The sequence below is a fragment of the Dermochelys coriacea genome, chromosome 11 (genome assembly GCF_009764565.3).
Source record: "Dermochelys coriacea isolate rDerCor1 chromosome 11, rDerCor1.pri.v4, whole genome shotgun sequence".
NCBI classification, from domain to species: domain Eukaryota; kingdom Metazoa; phylum Chordata; order Testudines; family Dermochelyidae; genus Dermochelys; species Dermochelys coriacea.
In genome coordinates, this window is record NC_050078.2 from 20,434,723 (window position 1) to 20,454,973 (window position 20,251).

The window sequence follows — 20,251 nt, forward strand, 5'->3', positions numbered from 1 at the left end:
CCTCAATATTTCCTCCTGCCCCTGGGGAAATATGCCCTATGCCTGTTTCTGGTATCTGTCTTCCATAATCCTCTGTGCACACCAAGGCAGAGGATTTATTTAATGGTTTAGAAATGTCCACCTCTTAAATTATTTTTGCTTGCGTTGTTCTCTCTTAGTGGGAGGAAGAGTGCTAAAGATCTTTTTCTTAAAGTGGCACTGTCAATTTAAAAGTCACACTTCTGTCTGAACATTTTTTTTACCTACTATTGTTACAAGTAACACCTAAGATTACCATAATGAGAGAGATTAGAGGAAAAATATATTTCTATTCCCGTTCTTCCTCCCTGAGTATCTCTGCGCATGTCTACGCTGCCCTGCAGTTTGAACTGTGGGGGCATGAACAGCAGTGAGCACCAGACTGCTTCACTGTAATTCCCCCATGTGGATGCTGCAGGTGCAAACTAAAAGGCTGACACAAACTAGGAATTTTTTAGCCTTTTAATTTTCACCTGCAGTGTTCACATAAGGTAGTAACAGGGCACAGCAATTTGGTGCCCACTGCTATCTACCCCTGTAGTCTGGACTGCAGGGCAGTGTAGACATACCCTCAGTTTCTTGCCCAAGGTTAGGCAGGAAGTCTGTGGCACAACTGGGAGCTGGACCTGCATCTCTTGAAGCCGAGGCTAACACCCTAAGACCTTCCTGATCCTTCATCTCAGAGGAGAGAGAAATATTTTCAAAGAACACATTGTAAAAGCCCAAACATTGGCAGGGACAGGTATAGAACTTGAATATTTTTAATTATTTTTTAAAAATGAATTCAATTTCAAGTTGGCAGTATCCCTTTGACCACTTGTGTCGTTTTGTTTGTCCAGGTACTTTTTCCTTCTATTCTTTGTTTATAAAAAAACAACATTTTTAAAAGGGGGGTAAGATGGCTTTTAAAAAGCTGCTTTGAACCCGACACTTGTGTCAAGAGAGGAGATTTTCTCTTTCCTCTTCACTTCTTGAGTCATGCAGAAATCTCTCATGCCAAACCATTTCACTTCTTCTATCTTTATTACAGGCCTTAGGGTTGCATCATTCTGGACCAGCTGCAATCCAATCTGGCCTCACTAATACTTCTAATATAATATTTATAACAAACCCCTTTGAACCAGGGGTGACTTTTGCCGACAAACGCCCTGAGCTCTCTCTCTCCCTTCCATTTTATTGTCTGTTGCTTCTGGTGAAGAAGGAGAAGATCTGATCATGAAAGTCTCCTTTGCTGTTTTAAAGGCACAAGCACATTTGCTCTACAAGCCTATTCATTAGAGAGTGCTTGCTGATCAGATGCTGGGACATTCTAGGGCAGCAAAAATATGATTGCAATGGATACCATGATATTCTGAGCTCATAGCACATCAATATCATGATGCAGTTGCACACTGACTTTTACATTTGTTGCTTTGGGGACATATAAATTGTTGATCAGTCTCATCCAAGATATTTTGGACATAGGAGAGTTATCGGGTGTTGCAACAGGAATAGGAAAGTACATTCAATTTAAGTACAAATACCAAGTTTCATAGGACTATAAATTGGTGTAAAACTTTCTTACAGGTGAGCAAGTATCTCTCCTATATTTGGTTACAGCAGAGCATTAGAGCATATCCTGTAGGGAACAATTCTCCGTTAACCTACTCGACTTTTTTCTTGTCTAACGTTTATGATTCAAATAGCTTCACCCTTGCAAAAGTAGTTTTGTGGGGATATTAGGTTTGGATAATAATCCAGATTACATGGAAGACAATAAAATGCCTGGAAAAATAAAGTATTCACCCTAGTTAGAGATAGCCAACATTTATGAACTCTTCAACCCAATTCAAAACAACCAAGTAGAGACAGTAAACAACAAAGAGATTGTGGAACTAAACAACACACTAAGCACACCTTGGTTTTAATGCTGCATCCTTTTAGCCACCCTCTGCCTCTAGTATGTCTAATTAGATTACAATAGTGTGAGGGAAGGATTTATGATATAAACTAGTGTAAGAAAGGTCAATTAAATATATATGGCAGCATTGGAAAAAACATGGAGATGTTCCCGAGAGCAGCAGACAAGTGGGGAACAAACATTTGGATGATAGGTCTTTTACATCTCTTCGTTATATGATTTAAAGCCAACTGTCAACTCTCATTTCATATTGTTACTCACTACTGTAAACCAAGGATGCTCCTTTAAACAGACAGGCTGACACGAGGCAGAGGTGACCCACAGTGGTGGTCCTTGGATTGTCCAGATCTAATCTAAGTACACAGCAAGAAAAATGCATTCTAAATACATGGCAAAAAGCAAGTAGCTTGATACTTTCATTATTTCAATTGTGAACTATGGTTGTATTTGTTCTTGGATAGACAAGGGAAGTGATTTATACTGGAAACTCTCCATTGGCCACAAGAAGCAGAGTATCATTGCGTTTTGGAACCCTCATAGTACATATTTTAGAGTTTTGGCTCTTCAAGGCAAAGACAATGCCTTCCTTCCTTTGTGTACAGTGCCTAGCCCATTGTGATCACTAATGGACAACAATAAATGTTGTCTGAACAGCATCAAAGTAAAGCCTATATCTGACTGGCATTGCTCAAGTGTAACTGTTTAAAAGTGGGACAACTTGCCCAGTTCAAACCCGCCTAACAAGCTGCCTTCTAGTCGATTCTTAATATATGACAAACCAAAGAGCAGTAAAACAAGACAGCAGGTTCAGACAGTTAAGCTCTAGATTGACTTCACCAACTTAATGCTTTTTAATCACTTTCTGAACAAAAGATTTAGTTCTCATAATCCTCCTTTTGCTCAATTTGCTGTTCCTCCTTTATATGGAATCTACTATGTTTAATTTCCCTGTTTTTTTTCTGAATGAGTTTTCATAAGAAAAAAAATCGCTAATATCTTAGGACAAATGATTTTCAAGTGCCATCATTTTTGCAATGCCATCTTCCCTCATATGGGTTCCTCTTTGGAAAGCAGCAGTCAAAACCACATGTATTCTTTTTCAGTGTGTAATCTGCCTGCTCTTGCTGTGCTTGTGTTATTTTTTATTGCACTGAAGTACTGTTACTGTGCATTTATCTAATGAAAAACATACAATGATTAAAGCTAGTTTGAATGAGAACAGTGTCTGCCAGCCCTTCTGTCTTGAAATTCTGAAGTACCAACCTTTCAATTATCCTTTAAATAAGCACAGTGAGTGCCTGATTTTCATAGATGCCTAGTGCCTGCAGTTCCCGTTGACTTTAACTGGAGCTGTGTGGGCTCAGCACCTCTGAAAATCTGTGCAGTTAGTCACAAACTGCCAGCCAAGCTTTTCCCAATACACAGTTCTGGCCCTGTGAGTATTCCACGCACATCCCCTGGACTGCAAACCTCTCTCTCCTGAACAGTGCAAGAACAGATTCGCTACATTCTAAGGTCCACTGCTGGAACCTTTAGACTCTATGGTCATGTCTACAGAGCATGCAATCTAAAAGCCCCCCCTCCCCCGCTCTACCTCTCAAGCTTGAGAAACTGAACTCCAGCTCACCTTGCATCAAAGCAACATCTACATAGCTATTTTTAGCACACTAGTGTGAGCCCTGCTAATAGGAGTCTGTGGACCTGAGCTGGAAGGCTCACTTCCAGATGCAGTGTAGACATACCTTAAGAGGACCTGGGGCTAAAATGTCCAGTTAGGCTTGAGTCCATTATGCTTCTATGTGAACACTAGGGCAAATTCTCCTCACAGTGAATCCATGTAACTCTTGATTGTATGCAAGTCTCTGGGTTGGGGGTTGTGTGTGAGGACAAATTCAGTAAACTGCTACTAGAAAGGAGGACACAAAGGCATTTCCGACAAAAGGGAGTTTTGTAATACCAGAATCTGTAACACTAGGGTTTTTTTTCTATTTCTGTAAATATTAAGGGCCAAATTCCTCCCTCAGATACATCTGTGCAATCTCATTATCTTAAGGAGGCCAGATCCTGAGATGGTGTTAATTGTGGCTGATTTACACCAGCTGAGGATTTGGCCCAATGAATCAGAAGGGTGGAATTTGGAAAATACTGTATTTTCAGACATACGTAGCAATGGTGTGAGTGTGTTCGCTTTATATAGTATTACTGCATCCTGTCCTACCCATCCTTTAAATTTATCATTGGACAAACAGGATGGATGATGACTCAGCCAGGGGTGGCTTGACATTCAGAAGCTTAGACCTGCTCCCACTTCCATTAAAGTTCACAACAAAACTATCGTTGGTTTCGGGGGATGGGGAGGGGAGGAAGCAGGCATGGGTCACATATTTCTTGGCTGAGATAACAGGCAGGCTGGCAGGCTTAAACAAAACCAACATCCTTGATTTTTTAACAAACACAAAGCTATGCTTCCCCCCCAAAAAACAGCTTCTCTCTAGCATTATTTTTTGTATCTGAATGTAACATAGGTGTACTATCCATGCAAAAAGAAAAGGAGTACTTGTGGCACCTTAGAGACTAACAAATTTATTAGAGCATAAGCTGTTGTGAGCTACAGCTCACTTCATCGGATGCATTAAGCTTATGCTCTAATAAATTTGTTAGTCTCTAAGGTGCCACAAGTACTCCTTTTCTTTTTGCGAATAACTAACTAACTGACTAACACGGCTGCTACTATGAAACCTATCCATGCAAAGTCTTCTTATCCAGTCAAGTCATTTCCTTTTTAAATTTAAGAGTGTGGGGAGCAGCTTCAGCATCTCTCATTTGTCTCTGATTTTTAATCAAAAGGTTTCTTTCTTTAGGCCAATGATCTCTTGTATTAAAAATTAACAAGACTCAGGTGGAGAAAAAAGGAAATCTCACACTCTGAAGTAACTGTTAAGAGGATGCTGATTTTCTATGCATGGACAAGGAGCTCTCATCATGTGAAGAGATTCTATGCAGAATGAATGAGGATTGACAAAGTGCTGGGAGATTTAAGAGCATCTTAAGCTGTTGGGCTTTAGGACATGTTGATTCTAAGCTATAAATGGCTTGGACCTGCTTCCTGAAAGACCACTACTCCTACTAGTGCCACTTCTGGTTGGTGAAGTTGCCTGTGCTGCAGCCCCCTTGACATAATGGAGAGGAGCCTGGTGGTAGAATGTTCTCCAAGAGGAGCCCCCTCAGCTGTGAAACAGGTTTTTGTCCTTGTTGGAAAACAGTCCAGGAGCACTGGCCTGCAGGGCATGCTGCAAGGCCTGTCTTTGTGGTGGGCTTTTCAAGAGGTGGGGCAAATTATTGGGGGAGATTGGGAGTTTTTGTGGGGACATTCCCACCTATTGGGCTGTATTGAGGTTGGAGATTTGCTGCTGGTTTTGGGTGGGATAAGAGTTTATTGTCGTGGGGATTTTTGTTAAATAAACAGTGTAGTGGGTGGGCACCTTTGAAAATATCACTATCAATCTATATATTTAAAAAGTTGCAGCCTCAAGGACTGAGTCCATCAGAAGCATAAAGAAAAGGAGTACTTGTGGCACCTTAGAGACTAACAAATTTATTAGAGCATAAGCTTTCGTGAGCTACAGCTCACTTCATCAGAAGCATGTCCAAGATGTCCTAGCTACTACAATGAGACTCTACAAGTCCCATAGCTATCACACCCTTAAAAGCAAAGTAATTAGAGGGCTGATAGGCAAATAGTTTTCTACATGAGCCACATGTGGAGGAGGCCTATGTATTACTTTTGTTTGAGTTGCAAATTCTATAATCACCATAAGGAGATGGGGGAAGGACATGCAAGTGCAATGTTCTTACTCCTGGCCTTTGTGAGATAACTATAGTCTGTTTTTATTAGCTGTGGGTCTTATTTTGTTCTTTTCTGTCTTTCAATACTGCCTTAGACAGCACTGCTGCTTGCTTTTGTCTGCCTCTCTTAATTTCTCTTTTCCTCTGAACAACATTGCACATTCTCTATAATATTCACTTGCCTAGTCACCTGCGTGCTCTCTCACTCTCTTTGTCCAAAAAAAAAACCCAACAAGCCCACCCTAAAAAAATCCTCTTTGCTCCTGGATCTGACACAGCAAAGGAGTACAACTGTGTACAATTCAGAGTTTTAGTTCAGAGAGGTTTGTATGAACTTTTGATTTGGTTTTGAACTTCCTGAGTTTGCACCCCCCTGAGAGTCACTAGATTTTCAGGTTCAGAGAAACCCAAAAGCTCAAAGTAAAAAATAGTTGAAACCACTATCACCTGGCTTCATGTCAAAACAATAAGCACCTGTGAATTTCACATGACTGCAGTGAGTAGCTATAAAATAGCCTTCATTCACTCGAAATGGAGCATAGGTGTTCTTCAAAGATCAGCAGTCCTTTTGACAAACTTGGGCTGTACTATGAGTTTGTCATCAACCAGCTGAGTTTTGTTTCATTACAAACATTTTGTAAAGTCCTGGAAGACAGCTGTGTACATGGTGAGATTCAGAATGGTTATGTTCATGTTGTGTAACATAAAAACATTGCACCTGATTCTGATCTAACACTGGTGTAAGTCTGGCATGATTGCATTGAACTCATGCAGTTTTACCAGTGTCAAAAGCAGTGTAGGATTAGAATCAGGTCCATTGATCGGAAGGCTACTGCAGTCCTTGTTTTGGAAGGCTGATAGCCTTTTTGTTAAGGATGCGTTCTTAAGGGAAGACTGAAATTCTTAAGGGACAGGGTCGTATTTGGGTCTGTCATAGCTAGGGAGAAGCCCTGCCCTTCCAAACACTCACTGCCACCCCCAGTCTACTTTAAGAAGGTTTATTCTCTTAACACAGGTAAGTAAAGCAACAGAAAAAGTCTTTTAACTCGCTCCTTTCCTTCAGGCTTCATGGCCACCTCTGCCAGACACTCTGGCACTCTTGCTCCTGGCAGCTTCCCAGTTCTAGTCAGCTCGTCTCTGTTCCTGGAGCAGTAGTCATAGCTTTGCGGAGCCTCTGGCCCCTTGCTCCAGGGACGCACCACAAGAGTTGCTTCATTCCATCATGGCTTCCCCAGACACAGCCTGTCCCAATCACTCCCTTCTATCTCCCTGTTAGTTTTTTTCTTTTCTTTTTTTTTATGGTGAAGCAGACTTGACTTAGTAGTTTATAGTCACCACCAACTATAATTCCTTAATACTTAGCAATTTATGATCTCTCACTCTGCCCTGTGTCTTTCAGGTAGTATAACAACACTCTTTTTTTAAATACCCCATATCCCTGATGTTTTTACTAAATAAGATAATGTGATTTTTGTTACCATCAGACATGAATTCCTCAGAGACCTTTCCCCTTCCTTTATCAAAGCCTTTACATACCCATAAAAGGTGATCACTTGTTTCTTCCACCTTACCGAGTGCACAGGGTCCATCTTTGTGTCCATTTATTCAAAACCGATTTTTTTGTTTACACCACAATAGCCAGTCAGTATTCTAAACAAAAGCACTTTGTCAAGCCTTTCTAGGCCCTGAAGGATGTCATTATTCTCAATTCTAGGGCACAATTCAAAAAATCTTCCTCCTCTTTTTTTCATTAATCCACATTTTTTACCATTTCTCTTTTAAATTTTTTGGTACTAGGCTTTTGAATTCCTGTTTACTCCAGGGTATTTCTGTGTCAATCCCTCCATTTCTTACAGATTTTTAACTGCTTTGTCAGCCATTTTGTTCCCCGTTATCCCAATATGCACTAGGATCCCAACTAATGCCACACATATCCCCAGGTGTAATAACTTTGTATTAGAAATATGTTATTGATTAAATCACTTCTACATACTGAGACACTCCTTTGATCGCCACAAGGCCTCAGGTGATTCGAAAATTTCTTAATGAAAATAAGTACTGTTTCCTGCCATTGTGTAAAGTCAGACAAAGGTGATCAGATACACAGGGACATATCAAATAAATGTAAAATCCTCTCCCAACAGGTTTTGCTGGTGAGAGACAAAGAATAGGCCCTAAAACCATGTGAAGGAGAGAAGGCCAGATGACTAGATTGAAATTATATCTAGATTCATCTGGAAAGCAGGAACATGGTTTCTCTGAATAACAGACACAGAGCCCCAGACATTTTATATGTTCAAAAATTAAACTTACAACTGGCATACATCTGGCAAAGATCCTGTACACTGAATCCATTTGGTTGGCCAGATGGCCTGAGACTTGCAGCTTTTTAATCTCATGCACACAGCACTTTAGGCTGGAAAAAAAATAAGTACAGCATTGTGACACAATGCTCCTTTTATTGGTTTTGGAACTATAGGTAGTGAAAAATTTGCGCAAAACAAATGCTGTTTTCACAACTTACTTTCCAAATATGACATTCTGCCATTGCTTCCCCTTTTCTTCTGTTTCCAAATGTTTATTTACCGTCAGTCTGCATGCTGTAGACAGGGAAACTGCATAATTTGCCACTATTCCTTTGCAGTCAGGTGAAGCAAGAGTGTTAAGTCTTAATACTCCTCTATTTCCTAATCTCTTCAGAAAAAACAGTTCATGATGACTGTCTATTAAAAAGGGAAGCAGCTTTAAGATGTAAACTTCTCTATAGTCAATATCTTCAAACAGCCATGGGCTAGAAACATCTGACACTTTATTTTCATTGCTCAGGATCTGAGGTTTTTCAATAAAAAACTTTCTTGGATCTCAACTCCAGTTCATTCTGTTTCTCCCATTAACTTGAACTGGAGCTGTTGTCTTTTCCCCTATATATAATCTGAATTCCACTGATCATTCCTTAATTGAAGTTTCTCATATAGGACCTGATGCAAGTCTATGGAAAGACATCTATTGACTTCAGTGGAATCTGATCAGGCCTTTACTAAATCATCATGTCCCTATTTTAACTTTCACACAGTCTCTCTTAGTTCAGTTGTACCACCAAAAAGGGGAGGACATTGTTTTGAGTTTGACTTCATTCATCTGGGTTTTTGGTAGAGCTATATACTAAGGTACAAATACTGCATGCCTGGTAAAGGAGGCAGAAATCCAAACTGGCCATCTAATAAAATCTGTCAGAATTTCTGCTGTCTCATCCTGAGCTGTATTTGTGTGTTAATAAAGGCTACATATTACATCTAGCTGATTGCTTCTCATAAATGTTACTTGCCTTACTCTCTGGTTAGTGGTATTATTGATCCATAGTCTGCTCTGGATTCGGTTAACTCGCTGTCCACCTACAGTTTGGTAGAACAGTGTCTTGATTCATTGGTAAGGCCACCATTTAAGTGATATCTTTTGGGTTGATTCTTTGTGTTTGCAGCTTTAGAGACATCTTAGTGGATAAAGTATTTGACCTACTGAAGTAAGTATAAAGAGAATCCCTCTCTCAATTAATTCCTCTGCTCCAAAAATGCATAGTTAGTTGTTTGGTTTTTTTTGTTCTTTGTTTTTTTTTTTTTCTGAGCAGCTTCCAATTCCATTAATCATTTCAAACATTTTTAGGTTCCTTGGGTTGTGGTTTGGCTGTAGATTCCTTTCACTGTTATACTTTTCCCAATATTTTTGAAACATTCCTACCTAAAAAGTCACGCCCCACATCCACAGCTGGTGTAGCTGCATTCAACTCAATGCAATTCATTGAAGCTGGAGAAGCTGAGGCTCTAGCCCCAAGTTTCTAATTACAGAAACATCATGTAAATCTCTTTGCCTTAAAAACCAGTCCAAAATGCTGATTTTTTTTTTCACACTCACATATTTACAAAGTGGTGTGGAATTTAACTTCTTAATGGAAAAGTTGGGGGGAATTGCCCTTTTGCACAACATCCAAGTGCTTCACAGATACTATCTGAATATAATTAATCCTTCCAGTGCACATACTAAATAGAGAGAGCCATTCCCATTTTACAGATGAGAAAAATGGAAGCTGAGACACATTTTTCTCACAGGCCAAAAAGGAAATCCATGACAAAGCTGGGATAAGAGATTAGGAGTGTTTAGCTCCAAATTCTGTGTTTGGCCCACTAGATCATGCCTGTCTTGAAAGTTTCCTGAAATGGCTGTAGGACTGAGGTGTGGTAAAGGGGTCATAGTCCAGACATGCATTATGATTCTTTAAGAAGGGAATGCACATGAAAGATGCAGTGACCAGTTAGTCAGTGTGAGGCCTCTAAGCAAAGGTTTGAGCTCCAAGCTGAATCCTTTAAATGATATCAGCCTCTTCAATGGGAGCTGCAGATTCTTTGCACCACTGAAAAGCAAAGAAATTTAATTGTGTTGTTTTTAGGACCGTTTATTTAGACACCCAGTCTTTAAATGTTTTTAGTATTCTAGTGATCCCATTGATGATTTCATGCCAAATCAGTTTTGGCATATTACAGTGATTTGTCTGAGATCCAGCAAAAGAGATTTTTCTAATAATCTGGCTCCCAAGGTCTGAAATGCCAGCATTGAGGTAATATTTGCTAGCATAGGTGCACTCTATCTGCTTTAAAAATTTTAGGAAGCTTTTATTAGAATTTAAAGTATACTCTTCCTTTCTAAAACTGTCATTTATTTTCTGTCTGGGACCTTTGTACTTTAAGGTAATTTTTTAAGAGAGACAAGTTACAACTGTCATTTAGCAACACAAAACATATATCTCAACTTGGTTTCTAAATTGGCCACCACAATTTTGCTTAATCATTTATTTATGATGGCAAGAATGCACAAGAGCATTCAGAATGTGCCCTTTCAAAGTAACAAACAATGTTTTCCACTTTTTGTAGGCACAATGATTGTGTGTGCAAAATTGGGTACAAATTTAGTAAGCCTAAATGTTGAGCATGCTCACATTGATGCATATTTGACACAAATGACAATTGCATCCAAAAAATCCTTTGGAATGATAACAGATGGATATCACTAACTTCAGATTAAATGTTATGTTTCACACAGATTTGATGATCTCGCATTTATATGGTATATCAGAAATTTTAGAATCATATAACTAACCTTGCAGGCCTGAACAAGAGCTCTATGAAAGCTCAAAAACATGTCTCTCTCACCACAGAAGTTGGTCCTAAAGATATTACCTCACCCACATTATATCACTTGCAGAAAACATTATTGACACCACATTTTAAGCTTCCCACATGATTAAAAAAAAATTGGACCCTCATTTTGGATTTGGAAGTTTAAGTGGTTTGGCTAGAAGCTTGTCTCTTTGGAGGAAAAAAAGGTCCAGAGTTCTAACAAGTGCTGACAATTGCGAAGTGTAAGCAACCATTAAAGTTTAGTGGTTGCCTGGTTTTTTTTTTTTTGACATGCGTACAGTGTCAGCAGCCAGTGATCCGATGGTTGCTACACACCAGATATGTCAGTTAACACAGAAATAGCCAGTAATGATCGAGTACATCCATCAGCTCTACCACCAGCCTTTTAAATTAGCATTTTAGTTTATAATGTATATATTCATTACCATTATTGATTCACAATCTCAGCTAGCTGCAACACACAGAACTGCCCTCAGTCCATCCAAAAACATGTTACCAGAATTCATAAAACCTAACAAACACATGCAAAGAAAATTAAGATGAACATTTCTGCCTCTTTATATTATTTCCCCAGTTATGGGGTTGGATCACACCCCAAACTTTCAGCTAATTGGGGTTGTGGTTGATTAGTGAGTTAGCCAATTGTCTGAACTGTCTGCAGTCTGGTTTTGCAACCTCGGAGCACAGAGAAGGGAATGCCATCTGGCTTTCCAGACTAGTTGGAGCATGGCTTCTCTAAAACTAGCCAGAATTTTCTTAACCGTCTCCCAGGGCAGATGAACCCAGACAGCAGACTAACAAGCCAGTCAGCCCTTTCCAGTCCAGTCAGGACCTCCTCATTGTACTCTGTGATTTGGAGACTAGGGGGTAAATCATCTACAGGTGTAAATCAGCATGGCTCCATTCAAATCACTGAACTTCACTGGAGAGATACCAATCTACATCAGCTGAGGATCTGGCACTAAGTATAACCTGAAGAGTTTAGGGCAGCTCAGGGTGATATTTAAGTGGGCTTCAGCTAATGGTAGTTGGAGGTAACCAGAGTTTGGTCGTACAGAACAAAACAAGCCCACACTTTCCTAGAGCCTTATGGTAACAGCCTTTGAGAATAGGTGTGTGTTACAGAAACGGATATCATATGTGAACAAGAAAAGCACATTTTCAACAGATTTTGACACTGTGGAGGCTAGTAGAGAAGAAGTGCCTTGCAAGATGAGTCACAGAAACAGGCAGACAAAGGAATCTTTATATACTAAATAAATATATTGATAGCACAGATTTTGTCACTCTGGAATGTCTCAGTATTTTTTTTCCTGCCTGGTGAGTGAATTTCTATGTGTTTCTAGTTCATGATAAGTTTTCTCTTGGAAAACCCATCCAGATGGCCATCAGACATGGGAGGAATCTCTTGATTTCTCTTGACATTTATTTTATAACTGAAGAAATTTGTTTTCTACAACGTTCTTCTGCCTTTTCCGTTGTTGTGCACCACATTGATGGAATAAGCTCCTTTTCTTTTCTGATTAAGCTCTGTGAATCCCATAGAAAGTTTAAATCCTATCAGAAGGTCATTCTTTTTAGATGTTCTTTTAATTTCTTTAACTCTCTATTTCCCTTATCTTCCTTACTATTTCACTCTCTATGGCAAAAGCTTTCATACAGTGCATGCAAATGTCATAAGCATTTTATATAATACACTAACTTTAAACTAATATCTATTATGCCTTGTGTACAGTATATGATGCCCAGAAAATTACAGGTTTCAGAGTAGCAGCAGTGTTAGTCTGTATTCGCAAAAAGAAAAGGAGTACTTGTGGCACCTTAGAGACTAACAAATTTACTAACAAATGCATCCGATGAAGTGAGCTGTAGCTCACGAAAGTTTATGCTCTAATAAATTTGTTAGTCTCTAAGGTGCCACAAGTACTCCTTTTCTTTTTGCAGAAAATTACACTGATGTATACATTAGATAGTCAATACACAGATAAATAGATGCCTGATGTATGCTCTATTCATTATTCCTGTTTTAAGTTCTTTACATTAAAAATGAGCCAAGCCTTTAACACAAAAATCTAATTTTTCTTCCTCTACACTACTTAAAATATTCATTCTTTTCAGTCCCAATGTTCTCTTCTCCTGCTTCAGAAACAATTACTCTCCTGAACTGTGGTGACACTTTTTCCGCTGCAGGCTCACTTGTCAAAGAAACTATACACCGCTTTCTTTCTTGTCTAGGAGTGAAACCCAACAAGTAAGACCTGCCACTTAGTGCCTGAAGTGAGCTGTAGCTCACGAAAGCTTATGCTCAAATAAATTTGTTAGTCTCTAAGGTGCCACAAGTACTCCTTTTCTTTTTGCGAATACAGACTAACACGGCTGCTACTCTGAATACTAACAGAATGAGAACTTCAGATGTGATTATCACAGCTACACAGTCTGAAACACTGGAGACATAGTTACAATTCAATCTCTAAATTGCTGTGCACAATTATTTTTAACAAAGAGAATTTTGTAACAAATTACATGTATAGTTTTTGAGGCAAATTCTTCACCCCCCACAACATGAACCCTACAACAGGGACTGTGGTGAGGGAGTAGTGACAGTAGTCAGCTCTGCTTGCTCTCTTTCCTGCTGGGGACTCCTCCATGCCAGGGTATACTCAGCAGGGGACAGCCTACTTCTTTTTGCTTCATTTGTGCCATGGGAGCATAAGGCTGAGAGTGATTTGCTACTGTATCTTTTAGAAGAACGAAATGGTCGTGAAGGAGGAAAGGCTAGTGTGGTGTTCCAATCATAGTGGAATGCATGGGAGAGGGCACATAGGTTAGAGTGGGAGAAAGGTCTGTGGATTGGGGGGAGCAAAGGTGCAACAAGGGGAGCAGAAAGATGAGACAAGAGAGGTAAATAGGAAGCAGACCGTGCAAGGCCTGGAGGCAAGGAGAAGTTTGTATGTGATGTTCTGGAAGGTTAGGTGTTGGGAGTTCTCTGCTTTTAGGTAGACATTGACTATTAATCAGATAACGTTCTTCATAGTCAGTAATGCTTCTTGTTCGGTGTTTGTCCTTTGATATCATATTAATCAGTGAGCATGCATTTTATTTGAGCAAGAAATGGGTGAGGTTTTATATAATGAACTCTCTCAAAAAATATCAATTTTATTATGATACATTTTTCCTTCATAATACTTTGAAGCCAACCTTCTTGAAGCCTACATTTGTCTTATTGAAGCATCCAAGATTTTGAATAATTGTTACTATTTCATAGCCACATATATAGCTTGAAAAGTATGCCAAGTAAAGATAGCTAAAGCCAGTCAGTATGGGCCTGATCCAAAGTCCAATCAGTTCAAGAGGAAGGATGGACTGTGTTTAGAATGATAGCCTGGGACTTGGGAAACTCAGCTTCCATTCCCCCTGCTCCATCTTTGTGTAACTTTGGAGCACACAGTCTTTCTGAGCCTCAGTTTCCCAACTATAAAATGGGGATTAATTGTATTTTCCTACCTCATAGGGGTATCGTGAGGACAAATACAGAAAAGAAGTTGAGGTGCAATAGATAATGTTTTTTCTATTGACTTTGGATCAGACCTTATGCATTGTGTATTTGTTCAATGTTCTTTGTAAGTAGTTATTATTTCCATCTGTTCTCTCTCTAACAATGTTCTTTCAAAGGTATGGTAAAGGCTGCTAGGGCAGAAGGACAATATGCTGCAGAATTTAAAAAAAGGAGGAATATAATACATTCTCAAGACAGCATCCTCCTGTGACTGAGAAATGTAAATACCTCTGAGCCAGAGATTTTGTCTTTGATTCCCTGAATCATCTTGAAGAATTTCAAGATTCTGTGGCTCAGGTGAATAAACTGAAATGGCAATCTTCTGGTCACACTGCAGTGAAAGGCATTGATAGGTCAGTGTCCTAGTGGATCCTTAAAGGAAGAGGTAATCTCCTCTTTCATCTCTACTGTATCATTGAAACATGAATTTATTTTGTGATACCATGGGTCATTTTCAGAAAAGGGCAGTACATTGTTACCAGGGCATTATGTCTTGCCACAGGTAAACAAAGGCTACCCACAAAGTGATTATTGTTACCTGGCCAGACACCATCCACAAATGTACAGCTTTGCTGGTACAAAAGGTGGAAGACTTGTAAAGTCACATGAAACTGGACAGCTGGTTAGTTATGAGCCTGTCTTCCATGACTTCAGGGGGAGTTGGAGTAGGTTTTCCCTGAGGACATCAAAAGCAGTTATGCCATTTCCCCAGAACTGATTTCTTTTTAATTTTCAAAAGGCAAACACACAACACCTCTCCTTAACTTTTGTAAAGTTTGTCCAGAAAATTGTCTTCTATATTTCTTTTCATTAAGCTAAAAAACAGAATTCAGCAGAAAATGGCTGTGAATTATGTTGTTAGAGTTTCTGAATTTGTTCTGCTTCTGTTGCAGAATATTTCTGGGAGACATAGAAAGCTATTAAGAATTTTAGAAATCTTTTAGGCACATGTAAACTGGTAAGAGCTGTAGTCTGGTGTTCAGAAATGTGAACTGGCACAGTCATGAACCAATTGTCATGAACCAATTTGCATTCACTGTGAGCCAGCCTTGGCAACCGTTGTATGTCCACTCTGCCATTCCTCTCTGTGCATCTTCTTCCATGCTGTCCCCTATCCATGGAAGGGCAGAGCTGGTCAGAAAATGGATTTTTCCCCCCATGGAAAATTTTGAAAAGAACTAACATTTTTTCTTCATTGAAACATTGAAAAACGGATATCTTATTTTATTTTGGAGGAGAGAGATGGCAACTGAAAAATATGGTCCAAAACTGTCAAACTTCTGGTTTTGGGTTTAAAAAAAAAAATCAAAATTTTGAGGAAAGCAAGCACCTTCCACAAAGAAACATTTTCATTGAGTCAAAACCCCAGTTTTCCATTTTGGGTGGGGGGGGGGAGAAGAGTTTTAGTAGAAAATTTTCCACTAGCCAGAATAGAGGGCCAGAATGTTGAGAAGTATCTAACTGTACAAATAGCCCTACTGAAATCAACAGGACCACTTGGTGAGTAAGATACTACTCAACATGAGTAAGGCTGGTAGAGTTTGGCCTGAAATGATACTTTCCCAATCCTAGTCTACTAAGTCCCCATAGTCTCTTTACATATGGTTTGATCCTGCAAGGTACTGAATGCTCTACTCCTCACTGGGAGCTGAATGAACTCAACACCTCACAGGAATGCTCAGCACTTAGCAGAATCCTGCTAAAAATTGACTTCTTCCATGTGACTTGTCTAGAGTAACTCATTTCAGTCAATTGCCACCTCCAGGCCAACATTAAAGTAATCCTGTCCCCCACAAAAAATCAGAAATCTTCAACCCTTCCTCTGGATTTCCTAATGTATTTTGGCTTCTCTGGGTGGAATTTGCAAAAAATACCTAAGAGATTTAGGAGCATAAGTCCCATTGAAAGTCAATGTGTTTTATGCTCTTGTGAAAATCCTTCTGAGTCTATCGTCTAGAGTACAAAGTCTCTGAGATAGGGACTTTATTTGTGTTTTAGAGGTGCTTGGCATTGGGCAACATTTAATACTAAAGAGTTTGCAGTATCTTACATTTTGCTTTAGTCACAGTTTTTAAAAGGTATTTAGGCATTGCTGCACTGCACAATGTGAGACTTAACTGATTTAGGAGCCTACATCTCATTTTCAAAAGGGATTTAGACATTTAAGAGCCAAAATCATGTTGACAATCTAAATGGTATTTAGATTCCTAAATGTCTAAAATCCCTTTTGACAATGAGATTTGGGCTCCTAAATCAGTCAGTTGCAATGCTGAGCAACACCTAGATGTCCTTTAAAATCTTGGCTTTAATCTTTAGAATGGTTTGCATTGACAAATGCACATTTTGTTTACATTAATTTCTGACCAGTGGGCAAAGCATAAAATAATGCATCTTTACCCTAGTCATGCATGCTATTTAAAATATTCCCTCATAAATGATGGTTTCATCAAACATTTCAGTTATGAAGTAGGAATAAGACTTTCTTTAAGGAGAATAATTATTATAATTTTTTTAAATGCAACTTACCTCTTTCATTCTCAATGAATGTGTATCCAACAGGTTGGATAACTATAAATCTATGTCATGCTTTTGCATGCCATACAGATCTACAATGCTGGGTTAAAGAATTTCAGTTTTTGATCCCAAAAATGTACACAAGTCAGCAAGGTGTTAATATTCAGCATCCAAGACTTTCAAAGGAGAATACAAAACATTCCTTCCCAAGGAATACATTTCTATCTATGAGTGAATAAGCCTGTATATCTGAGAAATGTTATCAAGGTTAATTAGAAAAATTATCTCATCAGAACAAAAAAAAAATTAGGTGTGTGGAATCTCTGTGCCTGAGACACACTAATCTTTCCTAGTTCTGTTTCAAGTGGAACTGTGATCCATCAAAGTCATTTCCTGTGCAATCCCTAGGGAACATCAAAAGTTTAACCAAGCATGGCAATAATTGAATTGCACCTGTTGTATTAAAGAAACTGTTTAAGGTACTCCCTACAGCAGCATGCAATAAAAAATAAGAGTAAGGCAGACATACCAGTGCAATTAAATGATGGATATTTTACATGGTCTTCATCACCATAGTATTTGAACACCTCCCGTGAGTTATAAAAGATGGGTGTTCTCTCTCTTTCTTCATTGCCTGACACTTACAGGCAGACTTAAAGGTTTTGAAGGGGTTTATTTGTCTATCTTTTTTTTCAATGAATCTGTGAGAGTGAGGACACTATTATGCAAAAACTGGGAGAACTAGGGTGCGTTTTTCTGAGACAGGAGTCCACAAGAAAGGTTAGTGATCCCTCTAAAAGAGCAGCTCAAAACTCTGAATTTCCAGTTTGTGTGAAATTTTGAAATTTCCTGCAAACCAAACACTTTGAAAAATTTCATTTAGGAAACAACAAAACATTGTGGCTTTGAAACAAAATATGCTCCCCTCCTTTCCCTGCAGCAGCTGTGTGAAATTGACATGATTCTTGTCAGTTTCAGGGTTACTCACCACTGAATAGCAGCAGTGAAACTCAGAATCAATGATACTCAGCAGATGCTGTAGATTCTGGGGTCTGCGGCCCCAGGGTAGCCCTGCCCTGGCGCTGGAGAATCCAGGACTTCCAAATTCCTAAACCACCTGACTCTCTGAGCTGCCAGACTCCTATAGTCTGGGGAGCCAGCTGCCCCAGAAGTCTGGAAACCATCAGGTGCCTGACCCCAGAGCAGTCTGCATAGTGGGGCTGTTGAGGACTCTGGAAGCCCATCCCATCTTAGGTTGGCATTCCCGGGCTTCCAGGTTCCCAGCCCTACATCAGGAAGCTTGGAAATGCTGAGAGCCCCTGCGCAAGCCCAGAGCCGCAGTAGGGAGCCTGGAAGCCTGGGATCCCCAGGTCTGGGCAAGGCGCAGGACAGGGCTGCCTGTGGCTCTGGACCCTGGAAGCTCAGAGTCTCCAAAAGCCCTCCAGGAAAGCTGGCAGGAAATAGGGAGAAACCTGCCTATAGTTTGTGGAAAGTTCAACAAACCTGATTTGTTTTCACAAAAGATTTTTGATTTCACAAATCGGCATTTTCCAGTTAAATCCCATTTTCTAGAAAAATTCACAACCAGCTCAAACCACTAGCCCCACAACTGGGAGAGCAGGTGAATATGGACAGAGGAATGCCAGTGCTTGAGATGGAGTGGAGAGAGGTTGGGAAATTAACCCAAGTAATGCTTTTGTTTGTTTTCCAGGGCTGATCTCTGAGGACTGATACATTGCTCATCCTGCTACCATTTATTTCAAGTAGCCCAATATTAAGAGTGCACTCCTACAAATTCTTAGTCACACAAGTAGTCCCAGGTAAGGGGATTCACTACCCATTTCTCATGCAAATGGGATATTATCTGGGAAAACTACAGTGGAAGCTTTTATTTTCAGTTATAACTGTACTATTAAGTACTCTCCTTTGCCAGGTGGGGAGAGATCTTTGTCCCTAGTTCCTGGTTGTATTTCTCTTCATTCACATGAGTTGTCCCTTTAACTTCAGTGTCAGGAGATCAGGAGTAGGTCTCTCTGCTTCCTCCAAGAGAAATAAACTGTGGATTGTTTTTAGGTTTTATTTTCTTTACCTTAGATTTGCCCTGCTCAATGGATTCTGTCCTTTACGTGATCTCTCACTAGTAAGGCAGAGCACATCAGAGATGTGAGTGAAGTGAACTCTTAAGTGCCAGCTTGAGATTAAGAAGCAACAAAACTGTCAGACACTGAAATGTATGTTTATATTTTGCTAGAGGATGTCAACATAAATAAAGGGAGAAATCACTTATGGGGCTCTCTTTCTTTCTCACTTTATCAGTTGTTGTCCTTCCAACTACAGCAATACAACGCAAGCAAGGATACAAATTACTTTATGATGCATGGAAGGCAAATGACATTTTATCCCAGCATTCCCACTAGAATTGCCAGTTCGTAACTGGGGGGTGGGCAGGAGACCCACCAGTGTCACTGCCACTGTAGGTGTGAGAGAGAGAGAGTGAGACTGTTACTTTTCCTACAGTACTGTTGCATTTGGAAAGGCACCAGAATCCCCTTCCCCCTCCTTCTCAGACATCTCTCTGCTGGTGGTGCTTTGGTGTCACCTCAGTGCAGTCAAAACTGCTGGGGGAATTCTCTAGGAGGCAGAACTTTCTAGGGCTCCCAGATGCACAAGGGGTTCATGCCCATTCTTACATCCCCCTAAGATGTGCATCATACTTTTCCCCTATATGGTCCAATGCACAGGGGGCAGAGCCATGGCCCCACCCAGTCTTCTGAGGAACAGGGGACTGCAGTTGTGCCCCAGAGCTCTGCAGGGTGTTCTCTGTATCTTCCCAAAGTGCCCATGGAGCAACAGAACACAGATCCAGCTCTCAGTGGAAATAGCAGCAATATCTATTCCAAAACCTAAGTCTAAAACATTCACACATTTTTTCTTAAAACGACCATTACATTTTCAAAGCATTGCATGGAGTTTGTGCTGAGCTCTTTGATATATTTCAGAGTAGCAGCCGTTTTAGTCTGTATCCGCAAAAAGAACAGGAGTAATTGTGGCACCTTAGAGACTAACACTTATTAGAGCATAAGCTTTCGTGGGTTACAGCCCACTTCATCAGATGCATAGAATGGAACATGTAGTAAGATATATGAATTAGAAGTTACCATACAAACTGTGAGAGGCTAGTTAGTTAGTTAGTTACCTTTGCAATAAAGGAAAAACTAATTCAGGCCT

The 20,251-nt window shown here is 39.8% G+C and overlaps 1 long non-coding RNA gene across 1 annotated transcript; it reads left to right on the plus strand.

The window, feature by feature from the left end:
• Positions 1 to 5,043: 5,043 nt before the first annotated feature.
• Positions 5,044 to 19,270, plus strand: LOC119863846. Its single transcript, XR_005295759.1, has 3 exons — positions 5,044 to 5,157; positions 18,735 to 18,843; positions 19,118 to 19,270. It is a non-coding gene; the product is annotated as an uncharacterized LOC119863846 (long non-coding RNA).
• Positions 19,271 to 20,251: the final 981 nt, after the last annotated feature.